The following is an 11,680-nucleotide window of genomic DNA, read 5'->3' as shown; positions in this document are numbered from 1 at the left end:
TTGCTATTTCTGATATTTCTTTGATTGTGAATTGTATTCTATCTATGAATGTCTGTCTTCAAGCACCTGTGGTAAAGTTTTTGAGATTTTTTACACTGTATTTCTAGCGTATTTAGAGTAAGATTTATTCTCAGTTTTGCCATACTGTATGTAGGTACAGCCATTTCTGTTTTGCCTATACATAGACCATACTGTACATGTATTTGGCATTGTGTGATCACTCTCACAGACACAATGATACCATTGAAATTGTATTCCATTGTATTGGTGGTGCTTCTCTTGTGTAGAAGCACTCAGCTACCACATACTTATTGTTGTATGAGAGCTAGCTACTCTCAGCAGTTCAATGTCTCTGCACAATCAAAGGGAAAGTACATTGGGGGTCCCATACTGTACTATCACAATTCTGTGTCAACCTATCATGTCAAACTACTAAGTTGTGGGGATATTAACCCTAATCCAGGCCCTTCTGGTGATGACTCCGCCACGACTTTGGATATTCATAGGATTCAGTATACGAGTGAATTTCTACACTCACTCAATTCCGGAAGTACATGTAAATGTGAAAAATGGCGTGAGGACAACACCTTGGCCTGGGGGAGGATTTTATCCCTAGGTATCGGGCGACGGCTGAGGACACATCGGGGGAAAAGGGGTGGCCGTGACGGATTCGAAGACCATCTTAAATTAAGTACTATCAATGCACGCTCCCTTCGAAATAAATCCACAATTTTTAATGACTTTGTTAAGGATAACAAATGTGATATCGCTGCTATCAGTGAGACATGGCTGTCTGCATCTGATGATGCAGTCATAGCTGACCTCACTCCCCCTGGTTTTGCATTTCTGCACCACCCCAGAGCCTCCAGGCGTGGAGGTGGTGTCGGGCTCCTGTACAGGGACAATCTCTCTGTACATATTAACCAATTAGTTAACTATACAAGTTTTGAATCTATGTCAGCCGTGGTCTCCAATGGCATGACTAGTCTTGAGATCATAGTCATGTATAGACCACCAGGTTATCAATCTTTTACATTGTTTATTAATGAATTCTCAGATCTGTTGGATGAGAAATTGTATAAATTATCTCCTCTGGTCATCACAGGAGATCTTAATATACATTTAGACAATCTCTCATCCCAACACACCCAAAGGTTCAATGATCTTGTCGACGGGCATGGACTCTGCCAGTTGGTGACTACGCCTACGCACGACCATGGCCATATCATTGATGTCATTCTGGTCAGGAACTCCGATAGACTGTTGTACTCTCGCCTACAAGTAATACCCGGTATCTCTGATCATTCTGCTGTTACCTGTTTGCTACGTTTCGACAAGCCCCAGCGGAAAAATGCAACTTTTTCCTCTCGTAATATCAAGGGCATCAACAGGACTGATTTCGCCAACGATGTTACTGACAGTAGCATCATGTCTTCAGCAACAGAGAGCGTCGATGCTGCCGTTATCCGCTACAACTCAGAATTCTGCAGGTTACTGAACTCCCATGCTCCAGCCAAGACTCGGAAAGTAAGAGCTCATCAAGACAGTCCTTGGTATAACCATGACATCACCGAAGCGAAGAAAGAGCGGCGGAGACTTGAGAGGAAATGGCGGGACAATGGAAAGCTCCAGATTGACCGAGAGATGTTTTGTGGCGTGCTCAGAGAGACCGGGTGAGCTACCTTGTCTCTAAGGCGAAACGTTCATACCACACCAGACTCATCGAGGACTGCGGTGATGATCACAAGAAACTCTACAATGTCGCCAATCGACTCTTGAACCGAAAACAGTCTTCTCCATTGCCGTCATATGTTGATGGCAATTCCATGGCTGAAACGTTTATTCAATTCTTCTGTTTAAAAGTTAAAAAAATCCGAGATAGTCTTAATCCAAATGTTTTACCACTGGAACCTGTCACCTCTTCCACACTAAGGACCTTTCAACATACCACCGCAGATGAAATTCTTTCCCTTCTTCGTAAATTGCCCCCTAAATCTTGTCCATTAGATCCAGTTCCTACCATTCTTTTAAAAGATTGCGCTCCGATATTTGCCCCGATTATATCTCACATTGTTAATCTTAGTATGAATCAAGCCACTGTACCCTCAGTCTTAAAAACAGCACTTATACGCCGTTTGTTGAAGAAACCCTCTTTGGACAATGAATCCCTGAAAAATTACCGTCCTGTGTGTAATCTGCCATTTTTGTTCAAAATTCTAGAGAGAGTCGTGTTCTCTAGACTCTCAGATTATTTGCTGGAACACAATTTATTCGACCCTTTACAGTCGGCTTACCGCCCTCATCATAGTGTTGAGACCCTTCTCATCAACGTTTCAAGCTCAATCTTACGAGAAATGGACTCCGGATCCGTCACTGCCATGGTCCTTTTAGATCTGTCCTCAGCCTTCGACACCGTAGACCACAAAATACTTGTAAATACTCTAACAAGTCTGGGTATCCAGGACCAGGCTCTTGAATGGTTTGAATCCTATCTTTCATGCCATTCACAGTCTGTCCTTTTAAATGGTTTCACATCCTCCCCCAGGCCACTTGGCTGTGGAGTACCCCAAGGCTCTGTGGGCGGGCCCACCTTATTTTCAATATATTTAACCAGTCTCAGAAATGTTTTTCAACGTCATTCTGTTCGTTATCATTTATATGCAGATGACATACAAGTTTTTGTTTCTTTTCCGCCGCATCAAATTCGAGCTTCCCAAACCTTGCAAAATTTGGAAAATTGCATCGCTGATATTGACGCCTGGATGAAGTCACATTCTCTGCTATTAAATCATAGTAAATGCGAATTCATTCTTTTCGGCTCAAAATCTCAGTTGAATAAATTAAATATAGACTCAATTTCTATTTCCGGTAACACCATTCCCTTATCAAATTCATGTCGCGATCTTGGCGTCATTCTTGATTCTCAAATGTCTATGTCTAAACAAATCACAAGCATTTCCAGATCAGTTCGCTATCAATTGCGCAATATTGGCTTCATACGGAAATATCTGACTCGTTCGGCAACAGAGAAACTTGTTCACTCACTTATTTCTTCACGTTTGGATTTCGGCAACAGTTTACTCTATAATTTACCAAATTCTCAAATTGCACAGTTACAAAAACTACAAAACGCAGCTGCACGCATCATTTCTCTGTCAAGCAAACATAGTCACATTACACCTATCTTACAAAATCTCCATTGGTTGCCTGTAAAAGAACGTATAATTTTCAAAATCCTCCTTTTAGTTCATCAAATCATGAACAGAACAGCTCCTGAATACAACCAGTCTTTAGTTCACCTCTACCAACCCACACGTACCCTCCGATCTTCTAACTCTGGTCTTCTACACATACCGCTTTCAAAGAAATCTTGGGGGGAACGAGCTTTTGCTCATGCCGGACCAGCCCTGTGGAATTCACTTCCACAGGAGCTGAAGAACTCCGACTCTTCAACATCTTTTAAGAGCAACCTTAAATCCCATTTGTTTAATTTTGCGTTTTGAAGACAGACATTCATTCTTTCATTCTTTCATTTTTGCATTTTCTTTCTTATGTAAATGTACACGATTCTTTGTCATGATGTAATGTGTTCCCTTATATTTTGAAGCGCCTTGAGCATTTAATCAAAATGGATAATGGCGCTATATAAATCTCATGTATTATTATTATTATTATTATTGTTATTGACGAACCAGCATTGGGGTAAGAAGAAGAAGAAGGAAATGAAGAAGGTGAAGAAGAAGATGGTGACAATGACTAGTGATTATGATGATGCTAATTATGAACGTGGTATGGTGATGTTTCGGTTAGTGATGGCATAGACGTATGGTGATGGTGATGATGACGATCAAAGAGTTTTTTATAGTGAAATCAAATGTTCATGATGATGAAAATTCCAGGACCAGACGACTGCCAAATTTTCAAAAGTTTAGAAACTTCTCTGCTCTGTCTTTCTGACCCGGATCCGGTAACTTTGTCTCAGATTTTGAAATAAAATTCTGGATTTAGCTCATGATGCAATGATAATTATAAACCTTTAGGTCACTCAGGAACCCCATGACTTTTACAAGCCGATCACCTGTCTGATTATCAAGATATTTATGATTGGAATTACAAATTTTGAAAACCGTTCGCCTGACGGTTTTCATAACACTACAGTCTATTGGGGAAAACGAGTATGGTAAAACCGGTCACTCAAAGATTTTTACTTTTTTGAGGCACTTCTTGATCATTTTGAAGCGCAATTTTTTTAGGGCTTCAATATTACACCATATCACAGACACTGATAACACGTAGGGCCGTGTATCTCAGATTTAACACTGTTAACCGATCCCTTTAACTATATTTCATTACACGGACATCTGCACATAATTTCGCCAATATGAACCGTTCTTGCTCATGTCATCTTTCCCGAATATTAGCTTCTTTTCTCCCTTAATCTAGCAATTCTGAGACTTTAATGCTGACACAGTCACTGATGGTGACATTTAAATCAATCTATAGTGTTTTAATGGAAATGAGGATGTGAAATTGTATTAGGAGACCACCCCATTCTCCAAAGAAGAGGCGACGGTTTTCCCAAATAATTTCAACATGATAAAAGAGGATACAGCCCCCTAGCCCAAGTTTATCAAACATGTATTCTGTTATTTCATTCTCCAACTGTTTTAGTGACTTTGCCTTTCTTTCTTTTTTTACATTGCGAACTTCTTTCACGTCTTGCAGGCGTTTCAGATAGCACAGAAAATAAAGTGAAACCTATAGCTTACTGGGTTTTCCCCAAAGAAATATCTCTTTGGTTTTCCCAATCTCTCTTTTCAGACTTCTGCTTCATGCTCCACGGAGAAAGTTCATGAACTTGAGAAGTGAGTGGGATGATTCTGGGATTTTTCTCCGCCATTCGAGGCTATCATTTCACTTGATTGAATTTCCAGATTTTGTTATCATTAAAATATCATGATAGATGATCGTCACATCATGGGAAAAACATTCCAACATCCCAAGGTCTTATCATGGTTTAAATTTGTAAAATATTGCCTCGCCTTCCTTTTCACACTCCATGAAAATTAATAATTCATATTTCAATTATTTGAAAGCCTTTTCCTCGTCTGTATTTCCGTTTTTTGGTCTATCTAACCTCCCCCCCCCCCTCCCTCCCTCGCTCTCACTCTCGCCCCCCCTTCTCTTTCTCTCTCTCTCTCTCTCTCTCTCTCTCTCTCTCTCTCTCTCTCTGATATCTCCAAACCTACACACCCATAGGCCTATAGATAGTATAGCTGAGGCCTCAAAAGTAATAGTTTGTCTTATCTGGTAGTTTGTGCATCAAATTTCTGTCAAAATGGTATCTCGAGCTTACTTCAAGACCTGAAATTCAAGTGATCAAATACGAAAGTGATATTTAATTTGATGGACAAACCAGATTCGATGTGTCTTGTGGTGTGACGGAAGGGCGTGAGTAACAGATGCGTCTCCCCCTCAGCAGCTGGGCGACTGATGCCGGAGCAGGGGTTTCTCCCCATTTATCTTCCCATTAATTTACCGACATATCAAGGCCATTACTTTGCCAAGATTAATAGGGATCATTGCGAAAACAAAAACATGCTTCTAATCTTGCCCAAACATAATGGCTAGACAACTATGACATTACAAGACTTAAACAAGAGGAAGTATAGACCTAAATAAATTCATGTTATCATTTGAAACATTAAATAAAGGAAAACACAGAAAACATTTATTAACAAATAATTTTTGATAAGAGACCAATACTAGAAGACAGGCAGAGACAAGTCTAGAAAACATATCAATAGACAGATTTAAGTGCAAAACTTAATCTACATATATTTTGTAATGCCTACAAGGCACACGTGCTGTGCAGTGAAAGAAGTATGAAGAAACAAGAAATCGGAAAAGAAGGTGAAATAGGCGGAGGAAGATGACAATAGAAAAGGTAGCAGAGAGGAGGGGTGGAAAGGCAACATGTTAGAAAGAAAATGAGATGCGATCGAGAAAGATCGGGAGGTCGGGCAAAGGTATAATGTCCCCTAGAATGAAAAGAGAAAACTGCATTTTGGCTGAAGAATGCAGACAAAACATGCAACATTTTGTATTACTAGTTGACTCTATAAAGTCATTGAACAGGTAAGTCTATCCAACAACAACGAAGGATCAAGTTCAACATGTTGAAGAAAGGAGAAACGAAAGTCGTAAATCAAAACCATCCAGGGTTTATTGTTTGGCTTTCCTTCCTGTGTATATATAATAGTTGGTCCCTTGATCTAATTGTCACCGGATTGTATAGAAAGAGAACAACGAAAACAGAGAGAGAGAGAGAGAGAGAGAGAGAGAGAGAGAGAGAGAGAGAGGGGAGAGAGGGATATGATGATAGAAGAAGATAAAGAAAGAGATAGAAGGTAGGGCCTTGATAGACTTCTTTAATCACTCTTAATCTATCGAAAGCACCGAACTGTGAAAAAATAGTTTTCTTAAAAAAGAAAAGTAAAAACAATTGTTTTGATGATAGATTTATGATTCACCTTTTTATCGCATCGAAACTTGCAGCGAAATAATTTACGTCATTTGAAAAAATGCGATTATCCCCGGGGACCTTCATTTATAAAGCGAACTGTCATTTACAAACGCGGTCGGTTTATACGGTATAAATGTGACCAGGTAAAATTGTTAAAGGGTGAGTCAATATTTCCCGAGGGCACTTTTGCTGTCCTTGGATAAGGACAATCCTAATTTCCTACTATTCTCATTTATATAAGAGATCACACAATGAACCGATGAGTCAGTCAGAAGGTGGGGTGGTGTGGTGTGAGGGGTAGTGGGGAATGGAACCGCAGGGGGGGGGGGGGGGTGAACAGAGTTGCCATCAATGAGCACACTCTGGGGCCGAAAGAAGAGGATAAGCAGAAGAACAATACACAAAAAGAAAGACAGACAGACAGACAGACAGACATAGAAAAAAGAAAATGGGATTAAACAAAATTGGAATAAAGAGGAGAGAGGGAGTGAGGAGAGTGGGAGGAGAGAGAATGAGAGAGGGAGGGAGGGAGAGAGAGAGAGAGAGAGAGAGAGAGAGAGAGAGAGAGAGAGAGATGGGGGTGGAAGGAAGAATAGAAACAGAAAAATACTGGAAATATTTTTGCTCTATCTCAATATAATATATCGGCCCTACAATATTAATCTCTCTATATCTTTGTGTTCAACCTTCCGCCACTAAAATTAACAAGTTTTTTTGGCGTTTCTTGAGATTCCAAATCATTTAGAATTCATTATTTCAAAATGCCTAATCATTCTCAGGAGAGAAACCGAAGTCTAAAATTGTTTTTCCCCTGTTGGCAAAAAAAGACCCAAAGTTGTTCCAAATCTCCTATCAACCTTTGATCGGGAATTGTGTCAATTTGATGTGGTTTGATCAACGTTTTGATAGCTTATAAATGCATGCGTCATGGATTTCAATTGACGCCGCACGCAAATGTCTCCAGAAGATTTGGAGGGAGGGGGGGGGGGGGGGGGGTTAGGGGGAACGATTTAAAAAAAAAAGAAGAGAGAACGCATATGTAGACAACACCTTTAATATAATATGTAAGCATGTATGTAGACATGGAGAAAGAGAGAAAGAAAGAAATATAGATAGGTAGATGGATAGATAGATTATGTACAAAGAAATCAAAATAGATCGATAGATAAATAGAAAATCGAACAAAAAAAATATGAAAATGACCCGCCAAAGAGAGAAACCATATGTAGACAATACATATAGGTAAGCAGGTAGGTAGAGATGGAGAAGGAAAGAAAGATAGGTAGATAGATAGATAGATAGATAGAATGATATATAGATTCTGTAGAAAGATATGAAAATAGATCGATAGATAAATTAATTTTTTTTTTTTTAAATCAACAGTAAATGATGAATAAAATGAGGGGAAAATGGAGATAAAAATTTAGATAGATAGATAGATACATATTATGGACAGAGGTTAATGGAGGAACAGAGAGTGTGACTGACTAGAGCACGAGAGAGAGAGAGAGAGAGAGAGAGGGGGGGGGGGGCGGGGAGTGGAAACGATTTTTAAAAAAAGAAGAGAGAACGCATATGTAGACAACACCTTTAACATAATATGTAAGCATGTATGTAGACATGGAGAAAGAGAGAAAGAAAGAAATATAGATAGGTAGATGGATAGATAGATTATGTACAAAGAAATCAAAATAGATCGATAGATAAATAGAAAATCGAACAAAAAAAATATGAAAATGACCCGCCAAAAAGAGAAACCATAATGTAGACAATACATATAGGTAAGCAGGTAGGTAGAGATGGAGAAAGAAAGAAAGATATGTAGATAGATAGATAGATAGATAGAATGATATATAGATTCTGTAGAAAGATATGAAAATAGATCGATAGATAAATTAATTTTTTTTTTTAAATCAACAGTAAATGATGAATAAAATGAGGGGAAAATGGAGATAAAAATTTAGATAGATAGATAGATACATATTATGGACAGAGGTTAATGGAGGAACAGAGAATGTGACTGACTAGAGCACGAGAGAGAGAGAGAGAGAGAGAGAGAGAGAGAGAGAGAGAGAGAGAGAGGGGGGGGGGGGGAGGGCGGCGTTTGTAAAATGTTTTCAAAACGTACACCTGTGCCCAGCTCTAATTATAGATTAAATTGACATGGAAATTCATGTTAGTTGCTATTTTATCTAAATACACTTCAAAATTGAGAAGCAAAATCACCTGTTTGGGAGTGCTATGTATTTGTGACCTATCTAAAAATATAAAAACTTGTCATAACATACGAAAATACAGGTAGTACAGGTATTTTGTTATGTACTCAGCCCTAATTATAAATTAGGTTGATATGGAAGTTCATGTTAGTTGCCATTTTATCTAAATACACTTCAAAATTGAGAAGCAAAATCACCTGTTTGGGAGTGCTGTGTATTTGTGACCTATCTAAAAATATAAAAACTTTTCATAAGATATGAAAATACACGTAGTACAGGTATTTGGTTATGTACTCATGAACGAATAACATTACCAACCTTGCCAGGTATATGTTGAGTTCTGATAAGGGTTACAACATATTTATAAAAGTTTAAGTATAACTAATGTTGGGGGAAGGGGGTACGACTTTTAGTCATTTACACGATATGCCGAAATACTAATGGAGAAGGGAATGGGGAAGGGAAAGTGCGGAAAACTGATCATGAAATGAAAAAATTAAATAATAAACAAAATATGTAACTGAACGATTAAAACCATATCCCCAGCATGCCCAAACGTGTGGATACTTGGGGGGGGGGGGGGGGGGGGGGGTGAGTAACCCCAAAATTTGATTTATGAAAAAGTAGCTTTACATCATATCAGTAGAGTTACTTTTCATGGATTGTAAAGATAGAAATTTTTAATAAATCCTCTACAAAGTGACGATGCAGGTAACCAGAATCACTTCATGATTAAACCATCGGAATTTTACAAACTGAAGACATTTTTCATTCTGTAGCACAACGTTACGAGATTCAGAGGAAAGGACATTCTAATATTTTACCAGGCATTATCAAGATTTGCTTCAGGCAAACTGAACTGCGATATTTTTTGATAAACTTTGCCCTTTTTACTGTAAGGTTTCCTGAAAAGATAGAGATCTTATCCTGAACATGTGATTCTTTAAATAATTTTGGATCTTGTTGAATCTCAAATAATAATCATAGGCCTACCCATAATTCCAGACGGTACTTCCTACTTCGGTTCCTATACTAGAATAGCCTTTCCTTGCCATTGTTTGGATATAGTTTAAGATTATACCAAATACTAGGTGTAATTTTTTTTTATTTATCTGTGCATGTATTTTTATTTTTTGTTGGTTTTCCACGATATCATAACTACCACGATAACTACTGATCGAATCTCTTTGATCAGCTGATTGGACGCGCGACACGGAAACGGTCTAGAAGCTGCGCTGGACTACAAATAACGACCAATGCATTGGGTTCATGAATATTCATGACGTATTACTTCCGGCAATTGATTATTAATATAGAAAATTCAACATTTTTTTCACTAAGAATTCATAATGTACCCGTTCTTGTAGTCCTCACAAATTAAAACTCACCAACATGAACTTGTGCTGTTATAGTTTCCGTCATCACAACCTTGTCCAAATCATATAAACTGTAGTCTGTGAATTTTGAGAAGAAATATGATCGATATTTTGTAACCGTGTTTTAAATTTGTATCATGAACTTGGGGTACATGTATAGATATTCAAAGCATTCCGTCTGGCGGTTACAGATGATGTAGTGTTATGTCCGGAAACATGCATGGCCACGAGACAGGGGTAAACGTGGAAACCCGCGGGAAAACCCGGCCGTCTCCTCGATGCAGACCGGTGCCAGGGATAGAGAATGATCTCTCCCTGCCGGTATACTTAGCACTTTCGCTCACGAGGATGTGTTTATGATGCTACATTTCATCACGATCGTCTTTTTTTGATAAATACAAATAAAACTATTGAAATTAAGTCTTTCTTTAATTGAAATGATAAAAATTGTTATTGTACAACTTTTTACCAAGAAAATCTGGTTTGTGAAAACAAAATGTTATGTACTGTCAAATATTCACAAGTGCACAAATCATTTTTGTCTGATTTTCCCACATTCCATTTCGAGGTCAGAAAAAAATTGAAGAAACCTTTGCACATAGTACATGTACCACCGATAAAACAAATAGACATAAAGAACAAAAAACACAAAGAATTTAGTAGAATTCTAAACCATTGTTTATTAAACTTCTATATTCACCATAAAATAAATTCTTTTATCTTAATAAAGGAAATGTGACACAAAACTATAACATCTAGAGTATATCAGATTGTGAAGAAAAATAATGATGTTTTTATAAGATATCAATTTCTTCCATCTCTATAGTGCACACAAAATATTCGCAAATTATTAAACTTTTGCACACAATTCACTGACCTTAAACAAAAAATCAATACATTAACTGTGGATCAGGGTTATTGCTATTCAAACAAAACACAGCTATGAGCTACACATTGGTACAAATGCCATAATGATGATAGAAGTAGAATGTTACAATGATATCTGTCAAACAAAACTGTTTGGTACTTCTCTTTTCGAAGATGAGATTATGTGGAACTAGGCAAAACTTGATGTTTGAATCATGCCTTGATTTGTTTTAGAAATCAAATTAAGTACATCCCTTCCCTTTGTGATAATGATTACATGATTGTAATTTGTTATTTGTCATGATTATTTCTACCATTGAAGTATATAGAACTCTCCTTCATTCACACACAAAACAAATTAGTATAGAAAATAGCACAGTTTCGAAGAAGTTTGATAACTTTGTAATTGACTGCTACTCAGTGAAAAAGTATTATTACACTCCAACTATTCCAATGAACAACTGACTTCTCATATTAATTTTATTCAATGGAAATTACTCCATTGATAGCTTATCTCCTACATATACTTTTTTCTTCAAATATAAGAACATAATTTTCAAAGATCAAAATTCGACTCATTCCATGTCTATCAATATCTCCTGTATAGTTTTACGTGATTCAGGCAAAAACATAACTAACATTATTCATGATTGTAAATCTCTTTTGTGCTATAATTCCTTCATTCATTTTACAAG

The sequence above is a fragment of the Strongylocentrotus purpuratus genome, unplaced genomic scaffold, assembly GCF_000002235.5.
Source record: "Strongylocentrotus purpuratus isolate Spur 01 unplaced genomic scaffold, Spur_5.0 spur5_scaffold_6, whole genome shotgun sequence".
Classification (NCBI taxonomy): domain Eukaryota; kingdom Metazoa; phylum Echinodermata; class Echinoidea; order Camarodonta; family Strongylocentrotidae; genus Strongylocentrotus; species Strongylocentrotus purpuratus.
This window is presented reverse-complemented; position numbering follows the sequence as displayed.